This window comes from Sycon ciliatum (genome assembly GCF_964019385.1).
Source record: "Sycon ciliatum chromosome 5 unlocalized genomic scaffold, ocSycCili1.1 SUPER_5_unloc_1, whole genome shotgun sequence".
Lineage (NCBI taxonomy): Eukaryota > Metazoa > Porifera > Calcarea > Leucosolenida > Sycettidae > Sycon > Sycon ciliatum.
The window spans coordinates 843160-855818 of record NW_027044462.1 but is presented as its reverse complement, the minus strand read 5'-3'; the positions used below and the strand labels follow the sequence as shown (position 1 = coordinate 855818).

Genomic DNA, 12659 nt, shown 5'->3' with positions numbered 1-12659 from the left:
ATGAACAGTACCAATGGCGACAAACGAAGGCATGGACCTGGCTTTGGTTGGCTATGAGGAGCTCATCAAGATCGGGGAGCAAATGTCTGTGGATAAAGCCTCGAGCCTCTCCCGGCCGGATCTGGTGAGCGAGCTGAGGAAGCGTGGAGTGGGCGTGTTGGCGCAGAGTTCGCTACCCACATCGGAGCTCCAACTTGCAATTGTAAGCCTTACTGACTCAATTAGCTGCATGTCACAGGAAATTGTCTCCTTGAGACAGGATAGAGCCGACAAAATCCTGAGTCTGGAATTAGAAGTGCAACAACTCAGGCGGGAAGTTCAGGGGCTCCAACAACCGGAAATCTGTGTACACCCTCTCGTACAGGAAGCACAGCAAAATTTGGCAATGTCCGGCGGGAAGTTGTACAGCACCGCCGTAGGAGACTTGAATCCCCCACGTGCACGCACCCATATTTCCTCTGGTCCTATGCAGTACACACAGGGTAGTACGGGTTCTAGTACTCACCATATGACCCCCGCTCACACCACCTCCAGCCATTTGTCGCAGCCTGTTTTGTCAATGCATGGCACCAGACCACACCCACCTGAGCAATCCAACCCAGGGTCGAGTGCTGCAGGTGCAGAGTTGTCGGAAGTCACACGCCGTAGGGTTACGTCACGCTACGTGAAACCACAGCCCAGGGCAGCCGACCCGCGTGTGCTAACAGGGCCTGAACGTACAAAGAAGCTTGTTCTGTACGTTGGAAATGTCGGTCCGGGTTGCAGGGCAGAGTCAATAACAGCGTGGTGCAAGGCCCGCCAAGTTGACGTACTGAACTGTTCGATTTCAGAAAACACGTACCTGGGTACTAGCCATGCTCGCGTAACCGTGGCAGCATCGGACGAGGACAAAGTTCTCGACTCCAAATTCTGGCCTGCCACCATCCAGCACACAGTGCGAAAGTGGCGCTTTGCTGATGCCCAAGGTAACAAGTCGTCTTCTACTTCGCGGCGGGGCAGTGATGATCAATCCTGAACTGTCATGCTAACAAACCAACATACACAACGATGCAGCAACAACGACTAAATCCCAACGCCCCTGTATTCACCCCACGATCGAAACTAGCCCGCCGGCTCTACCCCGCTCAGCCCTCCTCTGGCCGACCCGCACACATTGCATGTCCAGCGCTAAATCCATCAGCGTTCCCTTTTTCCCTAAATCCCAGCGTGATTTAACCCTAGTGTCTCTGAATTGTCGCTCTGTTGTCAACAAGTTGTCTGAGCTCTGCGTTATTGCCGAATGTGCTAAGCCTGACATAATCTGCCTAACAGAGACGTGGCTCTGTCCTTCGAACCCGCTCTCACTGTCAGGCTATATCTGCATCCGCAGAGATCGACCTCCGGAAGACAATCGGTCAGCACATTGTAGCCGTGGGTATGGGGGTGTTGCCGTACTTGTCCGTTCGGACTCCTTTCCGTACGTCTCCCCTCATGCCGACCTTCAACGCCCTGGCTGCGAGTCTGTGTGGCTTGAACTTGGCTCCTCCTCTACTCAATCTCAGAATCCCATCTTACTATGCTGCATGTATCGACCACCCTCACAGAGCACAATGCAATTGTCGTACTTTTGTGACATGTTTGCTGAGGCATTACAGTCAGTCTGTTTAGATTCTTATGATCTGCTAGTGACTGGCGATTTCAACGCCCACAACTCAAGCTGGTGTCCAACCGATTCTACCTCGAAGGCTGGTGATCTCCTTAGCACAGTATTTGCTGCTCTTGGGCTCCACCAGATGCTTGACTTCCCCACTCATTCCTCGCCTAATGGCTCTGTTTCGTGTCTGGACTTGGTGATCACCAACCGACCACGCCTCGTGCGCTCAATTGATCAAGCACCTCCCTTGGGTATGTCTGACCATATACAGATTGTTTGCACTTTATGTTACGCCCCTATTTCGAACTACTTCCCCAACTCTGCCACTGGTCCTCCCTCTTCACTGTATCGCTTCAAACAAGTACCTTCGCACCTTTGGCAATTAATCAACGCTGATTTAGCTGGCTACAACTGGTCCTCTCTGAACTCGTACACTGATGTTAATGACGCACTTCATCACTTTGATTGTGAGCTCCAGTCCGCCTTCCGTCGGCACCTCACTTCATTCGGAGCCACCCACACTGTGACATCTCCACGACCCCGCATGCAATCTCCACCACGGGTTACTGCTGAGCTCAGGTCTCCTGTAAAACGCAAGCGTGATCTATATAGTGTGTACAAAAAATATCCGACAGCAGTAAATCATGCAGCTTATAACCGACAAAGGAATGCTGTAAAGCACCTGTCTCGGCAAGCACATCGTCAATATATACGCTCCATCCAAGCATCACTAACGTCACCGAATCGACCTACACTCTTTCAGTTTGTGCGAGCACAGCGGCACAATTCCGGCCGTGTCATGCCCCAAACGATGATAGCATCCGACGGTACGGTCGCCACGTCCCCCAAGAGCGTAGCTGATGTTCTGAACACTCAGTTCACCTCATTTGGGCTACCTGATGATCCTTCGTGGCGCATTCCCCTTTGTCCCAGTCGCCTTTCATATCTGTTCCGTTCCGTACAATCACTGTCACTACGTTTCAAGTTCGGAAATATCTGAAGCGCCTGAAATGTGGAAAGTCTCCCCGCTCAGATGGGATCCCGAATGAAGTGCTGCAGTCTCTTGCACCATCAATAGCCTATCCTCTGGCCATTATTTTTAATATGTCATTTCGAACTGGTACATTCCCACAGGATTGGAAATCCACCATCGTGACACCGCTTTACAAGAATAAAGGCTCCCGTGCTTGCCCGGCAAACTACCGCCCCATCTCTCTGCTGCGCACAGTTTCCAAACTTTGTGAGCGTATTGTATTCGATTCCCTCTACCTGCACATCGCTCCGGCTCTCTCACCAGCTCAGTCGGGATTCTGCCGTGGTGACTCAACTCAATACCAGGTGACTCGACTTGTCCAAGACATAGCGACAAAGAGGAACTGTGGGGAGCACGTGGGAATGGAGTTTTTCGACTTGGCTAAGGCATTCGACACCGTTTGGCATCGTGGCTTACTTGCCAAGTTGAAGGTCACCTTCCGGGTGGAGGATGCTGCCTTGCGTTGGATATCCTCGTATCTGTCTGCTCGTTCTCAGGCTGTTCGCTTGTTCTATTTCTTGTCTGATCCCCTCCCTGTAAAGTATGGTATGGTATGGTATGGTATTGATTTATTTGAATTCGGTATCTCAACAGTACATTGTACAACTTGGGGAGATCCGAATGACATAGATACATAAACATAAAAGTGGAGTAGGTGCTACAGCGGATCATTTTATCGCAGATTGTGGGACTAAACTAATACCAGTATGCAAGTACACAAGAAATAAAAGCTGAATAAATACGACTGCATGACATTGGAGAAAAGCACCAATTAGAGCAAAACAAAGCGACACATCACTCATCGAAAACATTTTCAAAAAGGTGCTGTTTTAACCGGGTACATTGTGACCCGTCATTAAGAAGGCAGGCAAGATGGGCGTTAAATGCAGAAGACGTATTGCAAGACTTCATTTCGAAGGGCAGAGCATTCCAAAGTAAAGCAATCCTACTAGACAATGAGCGATACCCGCATGCAGTCTTATATCGGCATAACGAAAGATTATTTGCAGAAGAGCCGCGAGTGGTGTAAGCAGGTGTACTGTGCCTACAAAATAGAGAATCTAAACTGGCAACCGGGTGAGCTACTTTACACTGAAAGATAAATTTAATGAACAACTGTAAGAAACGGTGGTCCAGAGGACATAGCTTAAGAGAGTGGTAAAGGGGGTCCACGTCAGCACAGTAATGGGCACCACAGGCGGCTCGGATCGCACGACGGTGAACAGCAAATAGGCGCCCACGGTCTTTTGCAGATAAGCAGGGTAAGAACGATTGAAATGCAAATTCTAGATCAGATTGAATTACGCATAGCACATAAAGGCGACAAGCGCACGGGGACAGTTGACGAAAAGAACGCCGTAGAGCACCAATTTTGCGTGACACCTTGGCAACAAGCTTATCACAATGAGGTGTGAACGAGAGCTTGTTGTCAATTACAACCCCCAGACAGCGAGCACTGGACACTTCTGTCAGCACTTTACCATCGATACAGATAGTGGGCGTGGGACAGACCGGCGAGCGCTTGGGAGCGATGAACATTACAACAGTCTTATTCTCATTGATAGTCAGGCCAAGTTGCTGAAGATCAGTAGCGAGTGCTGATAACGTGTGGGAAACTAAATCTGCAGCCTCCTTTGCCGTCGGACAGGATGCGTACACCGTTTTGTCGTCCGCAAAAGCGAGCAATTTCGTCCCGGATGTGTCAGCAGTTGCAGGAAGGCGGCGAACATAGATGTTAAACAGAGTTGGGCCCAAGACACTGCCTTGCGGGACCCCACGAGTGACAGGTAGAAATGGAGAGACCTCACCGCACCTGAGGACCCGCTGGGCTCTGCCAGAAAGGTAGGATTTAAACCATGAGAGTGCTGATCCGCTGATACCAATCTCGTGCAAAGCCAAGAGTAGCTGCTGATGCTGCACACGATCGAACGCTTTACTAAGGTCAACAAACGCGACAGCAGAGGTCAGGCTCTGGTCCCGAGCAAGACACCAGTCATTAATTGCCAAAGAGAGCAGTTGATGGACGGAGCGATTTGGGCGGAACCCAAATTGGTGATCATGTAGGAATGCAGTCGAGTCCAGGTGACAGAATAGTTGCGACATTACCACGGATTCCAACACTTTGGACAGGATCGACGTCAGCGAAACTGGGCGGTAGCTCGTTGCGTTGTAGACGTCGGTCTGAGCGGATTTTGGGATCGGGGTGATGTTGGCTCGCTTAAAGGCAGAAGGAAACACTCCACTGCTAAGAGACGCGCTGAAGATTTGTGCCAAAGAAGGCGCCAAGGAGGACGCCATGGCCTTGAGGAAACCAGGCAGAAGGCCATCTGGACCCGGTGCCTTGCACGGTATAAGGGAGCGAAGAGCACGCTCTACCTCTGTAGTGCTGACCCGATCGAAAGAGGTCAATGCATCTTCAAGGACCGGTCCAGACGGCAGGTCGTACGTGCTTGTGGGGTCGTGGACTATAGCATGGAAGTGGTCATTCAGGTTAGGTGCAAGAATGGGAGACGACTTTGGTTTACGCTTTGTCACATAGTTGATTGTAGCCCATAAGCGACGCGGAGATTTTCTGTATTCGGCACAAATTCTCTGATAGTGCTGGTTCCGCAGACGACGATAGAGATTGTTACATTGGGTGCGAAGGCGCTGAAAGCTGTTGTAAAGCTTGGTGTCTGTGGAACCTCCCTTGCGCCACGTGCGAAAGGCCGCTTTGCGCCTCCGAATTAGTGCTTGTAGCTCTGACGTAACAAAGGGGCACTTTCGACGAGGAGCATGTCGGTAATGCTTAGACGGTTTATATGGCGCTACCAAATCCAGCACTGAGTCAACTTTACTTGTCCATTCGTCAACCATACTATTCACGCTGGAAGAGAGAGAGAAAGTACAGAGGTTTGCGGACTCTAAGAGGGTCTCCAATTGCTTGATATCGGTGTTGGAAAAGTCCCGACTGGGCAGGCGCTGGTTGCAGTCAGTCGGGAAAGAGTAGGGGTCGGGGGTGGTCAAGGTTGCACATACCAAACAGTGATCGGAGTGCTCAAAGTCATGAACAATACCGCCTGAGACAGCATCTGTATTACTTAGAATGTAGTCAATTGACGATGACGACTTCGGACAAACACGAGTTGGGTCGCGAATACAGTTTAGAAAGTTAAAGGGCAAAAGAAAGTTGGTAAGGAGAGACGAGTAGAGCTGGGATGTAGGTTGGAGAGAATCCACGTTCAGGTCACCCATGAGCACCAACGAGTTACCCTGGAGTTCTGTCAGTTCCTGCGCCAGGGAAGTCCAAAACGATGCTGGGGAATTCGGGGGTCTGTAGAGGCAACCAAGATGGAAGGGAGCAGCATTGCGTCGCCGGCGAGATGTAAGCCAGAGCATTTCAAAATTATTTGAGCTTCGTAGCAAGTGCCGGGTAAAGCCAAGTCTAGTGCTGGTGTACACACAGACGCCTCCCGCCTTGCGGCAGGGGACTGAAAGACCACTAAGGCAAGGGCAGCTTCGTGGACACTATCGGTCACGCCGGAACAGCGTGTACCCGTCAATAGCTAGTTCTGAATCAGCAACTGTATTGTCAAGCCAAGTTTCAGTAATAGCGAGAACATCCAGGGAATGGTCGGAGATGAGGGATTGAATTTCATGGAGTTTATGTCTGAGGCTACGCACATTTAAATGACCGATATTGATGTTATGATTTGTATGATGACTGGGTAGAGATATTGGTGGTGGAGGATGTGATCTGGGGGTGAACGGTGGTGCGAGTGGATTTAGAGGAGACATGTTTACTGATTGGAACCGTGGGCGACTCGATCAGTCTCCCAATACCACTTCCGCACAGTGAAATCCTCGGGCCAGAACTCCTTGTCCAACACTTTCGCCGTGTACGTTTCAGGGACCACCAGGTGTGCGTACGAAAGTCCGAAGTACTTTGTTGCGGAAATGGAGCACTTGATAACTTCCACTTGCTTCTTCTGACACCATTTCGCGATAGCGTCAGCTGAGCAGCTGGGATCAATGTTTCCCACATGGATTGCACTGCATTTCACACGGCGACCTGCAACGAGACGGTCAGACGTGCCAGAGGGTTGTTTGGGCGGCTTGTGGTAGTATGATACCACTCTGGTTTTCTGTGGGACTGGCTGGGCTGGGTTAGGGCTTGTACGACGTGGGTGTACACTAGAGCTAGAGGGGGGTCCGGAAGATTGCAGGGTAGCAGCATAGGATTGCGCACCATAGCCCGTGCTTGTCCCCGTTTCATCAAGTGGCGTATGTGCATGTGTTTGACCTTTTGCAAGGTGCGTGCCTCCCGTAGCATGCAAGGCAGCCTCCCCGCTTTTTAGGACGGCTAGCTCGGTCTGTACGGCAACAAGATCAACTCTCAACTCCCGTACGTTCTTTTTCAAATCCACGACTTCTCTATTCGTCTCGTGTAATTTGTCCTCCATTCCCTTCATGGCAGTTATTTCCGCCTTCAACTCCCTTACTACATCTGTGAGGTCTGACAGGGCTGAGCACAGGCTCGAAACAGCATGATCGCTTCCAGAGAGACTTACACCATTGTAGGTGGCGTCCTGCGATGCCCTCAGTGCAGCAACAAGTTCGGTCCTCGTGGCTTTCCGCGGGACGTCCAGACCACGGTGTCGGATGAGGTCCCTCAGCTCTGAGTCGATCAGGATAGCAATGTCCACTTTGTCAGTAGACGTGTAATTGTCAACCATACTGGATACAAGGCAAAAAGTATTCCGAGGGCCAAAGGCCCAGGGAATCACGAAAAAAAGGGGGGTACTTTCCGGGAGCTCCAAAAAAGGCTACCGCTCTCATTCGTCAAGTCTGGAGTGCCCCAAGGTTCCATTCTGGGTCCTTTGTTATTCTTGCTTTACGTTAATGACCTACCTTCAGTTGTCCCCGATGTTAGTTTGTATGCGGATGACACTGGCCTTATCTGTTCTGATTCCTCCCCTGCACAATTACTCCTTACCATGCAGCATCGCATCAACAGCACTGTCATGTGGATGCAAACGTGGAAACTCCAGCCCAATTTAGACAAGACAGAAGCCATGTATATTTCTTCATCCCCTCCTGATCAACCATTATTCTTCCCTGACTCGACTATGCCTATCCGTGTTGTTACTCAGCACAAACATCTAGGTGTGATGTTTGACTGCAAACTCTCTTGGGCTGCACATGTCAACTGAGTATGCAAGCGAACCAGTTCAGCCTTAGGGGTACTACAACCACATTGCACTCATTTGCCCATCCACTGTAAACTATTATTTTATCAGTGCTATATTCTCCCTATATTCGACTATTGCGATACCGCTTGGTGTGGCCTTTCTGACACAACTCTGAGCCAATTAGAAGTCCACCATAGATTTATACTTAAAATTCTTTACAACAAGGATCGATGTTTTCCTTCGGATGCCCTTTATCGACTTGCACACACTTCTCCTCTCTCCGTTCGTCATAAGCACCATCTCTGTACACTGGTTCAGAGATATTTCTTCATAAAACCCCTTCACACATGATGAAGTACAATTGGTTTTCGACAAGCTCAACCCGTAACGCGCTCACCCTGCCTCTTGTTAAGTCAGCCCAGTATCTAAAGTCCCCTTTGTTTTCCGGCTACTCTCATTGGTTATCATTACCATACGGTCTGAAAACTTGTTCTTCTATTGGTCAGTTTAAAGATCTACTATCACAACTGAACTAGACGCAATAATTATCATCGAAGAACATTCTCGAATACCTGGGTGATGCACGAATTTTGATAGTGCTCACTTCCGTTAATAGGCCATTCACACGACGGGCAAACTTACTTTTATCGTACCGCTTCCAAGGACATTTACTCGGATACGATAAACTTGGACACACGCGAGCAAAAGATTTTTTATCTTGGCCGAGGCCCTTTTGCTCACGATTATCTTTGCACGCAAGGAAAAGTGTCGGTTGTTGAAAGTGCGTACTGCAAATGCAGTGCTTGAACAAAGGAAAATTCAAAATTTAACATTTCCCGGCATTTTCGGGGGGGTCACTATGGATACATTGACGGTTGCAAAGTTTGCCCAGCACCGTGTGAACTGGATCACGGTTTGCCCGTGTTATCTTGGTCACACGCGTGCAAATGTTTGCACGTCGTGTGAATGGCCTATAATCGTTTTTCTTTGTAATTTTCCATTCATTTTCTGCTTTAATTCATATTTGCTTTGTTTTCCTAGCTTACTATTGCCGTGGCTGGCTCAACAGGCGAAGCGCCAGCACCGAAAAAGAGCCCTAAAAGTTGCACTTTTATTTTCCAAATCCGACCCCAGGCCCGGGAGATTTGAAATTCAGCTCAATATCGCCAAAAAGAGACTATTTTATCCCTTGCTCACAAGAGCTTCCATGGTGGTATCGTCTTGTTCCGAGGCAATGTTTGGGAAGGTGGGGGCATTAGCTGCCCTAAGTCTCGCGGAAAGCTCCAAGCGACATAATTTTCCTCGTTTTCTCGCCAGAGTTTTCAAGACCGACGCAACTCGTCGTCAAAAAGTACTCAGCGTGGATTTCGTGCCGAATTCCGCCCCAAACAATTTAGGCTGACCTCTCGCCACCAATCGAACCCACTGATATGTATCTACCTATACACGAGCAATGGTTTGAGCCCAAAGAAGGACAACTTCACAACGAGCACACTTTCTGACGGTAATATTTTCTACGTATATCAGTATTAGAACACCATCAAGACGACAAATTGACCAGCAGAAAGACATAAAGTTGCACTACAAATACAGCAGCTGTATAAACATAAATAATTGAACTGAAAACTATGTAACTGGATCCCACCAAAAACAGTAAAGCATCCTAAATAGTATGCGCATACACATATACATGAAGGAAGGCTATGTTGCCACCATACACTGGCTACGCACACGGACATAATTCTGGAGAGCTGAGCATCAGCGTGCGCACACCCCCACACACACATCTGCATGCACGCGCGCACACCCACATATGCGCATGCACACGCGCGCGCACACACACACGCCGACATATACACATGCATGCGCGCACACTCCTGCCCTGTGCTGTCGAGCCACTGCCACAAGGGTTGCGTGGGCCTCGAAGGCACCGGAGAATAGGAGAACGCAGTCCCATAGATACACACAAACGCACACACACACATACACACACATGTACACAACACGTGCAAGTACACACGTGGCAGCTTACTACAAGAGAACCACACAAGTTCACATGTGGGCATGAACTGTATTCACAGTTGGTCATACTGTCTTGGGCATATGAGGGAGGAGCAGGAGAGTGAGGGCGTGACTCAGACACAATGCGCTTCGACATGCTAGCACTTGCACCGGTTTCGGACAGTGGCAGAACGTGACGGAGAGAGAGAGAGAGAGAGAGAGAGAGAGAGAGAGAGAGCACCAGCGTTCCAGCTCAAGCTCCAAATTTCTAGTTGCTTCTCCTGGTCACAGTAAACACAGAACAGGGCTCAGGCAGTGCCGAGGAAGTGCTTGTACTTGGTGCAGTGTCGTGAGCAGGATAAACTTCCAACATCTCTACACAGTGTAGCTCTTCAGGCGCACACGAAGACTCAGAAACCGGAAGATACTTTACATGATGATTGAAAGTCCAGCAGCACAACAAAACTTCCAAGGACTGGTTTGGCACTAGCTTCCGTCTCATTGACGTGTGCCCAGCCAGTTTTGGAAAGAAAGAGTAGACGTTCATTCCTCGTTCAACCTGCAATGAACTGAAGACAACACAAACCAACAAGACGACGATGGTTGTCATCAGCTCATGTGTTCACCACCGCAGTTCTACCATTCACTTTCCTGCTCCAAATGCACTGCCAGGCTGCATGGTACTACTGTCGTGGACATGGAAATCCGGTCGCACGTATAGCGGCCCCAGGGCGCTGGCCATGCAGCCGTAGCACGGTTTATCATGCGCTGCTGATGGTCGCATTGGATCAACATGTGCACTGCATGCAACGTTCTGTACGCGCTGAGGGCGCCGGCCCCGGTCAATCGACTGGATTTCCATGTCCGCGACAGTACGATGTGTCGATAATAGACCGTGATTTGCATTTTCCAATGATTAGGACTGGTATTATTTCTATTTTTCACACTTAGAAAGAAAACAAGGGGTAAGATTTGATACGGATTATGTGGTTGTTGGCTATGTCAACATTTGAAAGAGGGTTGCAACCGAGATAGCACTGCAACATGAGTTTAAACCTACGTATTGCATGGTATACTCAACAGTTGGCGAGCAGAGAATTTCGTGCCGAATTCCGCCCCAAGGTTGTGCACAGCAAACAACTTGATATTTCATTAGCCCTACCCTTGTGCTATACGTACCCGTTGTGCCGATCGAGCCTGAGCCCTCTACTCGACTCCACGGTCCAATGACATTCGGTCATCATGGCCAAATTCAAGTCACTCAATTGTTGAGAAGTGTCTACGTCGTCGCACACGGCATGTGTCGACATACAAATATATGTGTACGATAGAGAAAGAACTACTGAAGAGCAACCAACTGGTTTTAGCATTCTCCTTCAAAGGATAGGTCGGTGGCAGAGGACCAAAGCCGGACAATAGTTGGAAATTCTCAGCGTTGAATTTCTACAGGCTGTAGATAACTGGAAAAGCTCGATTTCCCGCCACGGAAAATAAAAAAAAGTCTTGATTTGGGGTGCTGGCGCTTCGCCTGTCAACGCCCTTGTCTCAGGGGATTCTGTCCCTGCATTAGCTATGCTTGTCACATGCTATGAGATTGTGTCTAATAATAACCCTAAACCTCATTCACTTCTCAAGATAAAAATAAATATTGAGGATCCACTGCAGCCACTTCATTACGTGAAAAACCCTACAAACACCATCCTCAAATCAAGTGGTCTCTTCGCAGACGCTGCAAATTACAATATAACAATCATGTGATGTTCTCAAATTATTGTGCACGCACACACACATGTACACACCCATACAACGCCAAGAAAATACAAAGCAAAAAAACAAGAATCGAAAGAGAATAGGCTATGATGGAAAGCCAAGGATTAATTTATTCCCGTAGCTATGCAGAAGACTTTACTTCAGTAACGTCTGGCGCTAGCCAGGGTCCACACAGCTTTAATTCCCGTAGCTATGCAGAAGACGTTACTTCAGTAACGTCTGGCGCTAGCCAGGGTCCACACAGCTTTAATTTGGTGTTTGTTTGTTTGTTTGTTTGTTTGTTTGTGTCACGCCTGGCGCTATCCCGTATCTGTCCCGTACTGTACCGTACCAGCAAAGACAGCTGGCCACAATATTTTTGTTTGTTTGTGCCATCGACATGCCTGGCGCTATCCCGTACGTGTCCCGAACCATCATGAGTACGGTACCATCAAGAGAATGAGTATATATGCGAAGTGTTTCGGGGGAATGCATTCAGTGCAGTAACATTTTGTGTGGATTTGTGTGCGAGGCCGAGATCCCACTAGCAGGCTGGCTGGGCCGCCTGTCGACCAGCCCGGGAATCGCATGTAGGCCGATAGCATAATAATTATAACGTATATACAGTCATGTAGATGTATAGCAGGGAGTCATAATTATTATGTAAACGACTCCCTGCTGTATGGGGAGATTTTCTGGAAAGAAATACGAAGTAAGGAGACGAGTAAATGCAATCAGAATGGATGTTAGTTGTAAGAAGAAGAAGAACGCCCGTGATCGGCAGAGTCAGCGCCGGTCCCAGGAAACGTCAGGACAGACATCCCGTCGACTCCGGAACGCCAGTGATCGGCAGAGTCAGCGGCGGTCCCATAGCTATGCAGAAGACGTTACTTCAGTATCTCATTGAAAAGTTCTTTTGCAATACAATGATGTTGCTAATCAAAGGAAAAAGCATTTCCATCAGTTCTAACAACATGTACGATAAGCTAGGCAACAAAGCATAGCGCAGGGCCCTGAGCTTCCAAGCTCTCTCGTTTGGTATTTGTGTGTTTGTTTGTTTGTGTCACGCCTG

The 12659-nt window shown here is 48.9% G+C and overlaps 1 protein-coding gene and 1 long non-coding RNA gene across 3 annotated transcripts in view; both read right to left on the bottom strand.

Annotated features, from left to right (window-relative positions):
- The window catches only part of LOC135830333 (angiopoietin-related protein 7-like), a 175954-nt gene that overhangs the window by 8689 nt on the left and 154606 nt on the right, over positions 1-12659 (bottom strand). The window lies entirely within an intron of this gene.
- On the bottom strand, positions 9343-11521 carry LOC135830344 (uncharacterized). The gene is made up of 2 exons (XR_010556014.1): positions 11018-11521; positions 9343-10407 (listed from the first exon to the last, which is right to left on the bottom strand). It is a non-coding gene; the product is annotated as an uncharacterized LOC135830344 (long non-coding RNA).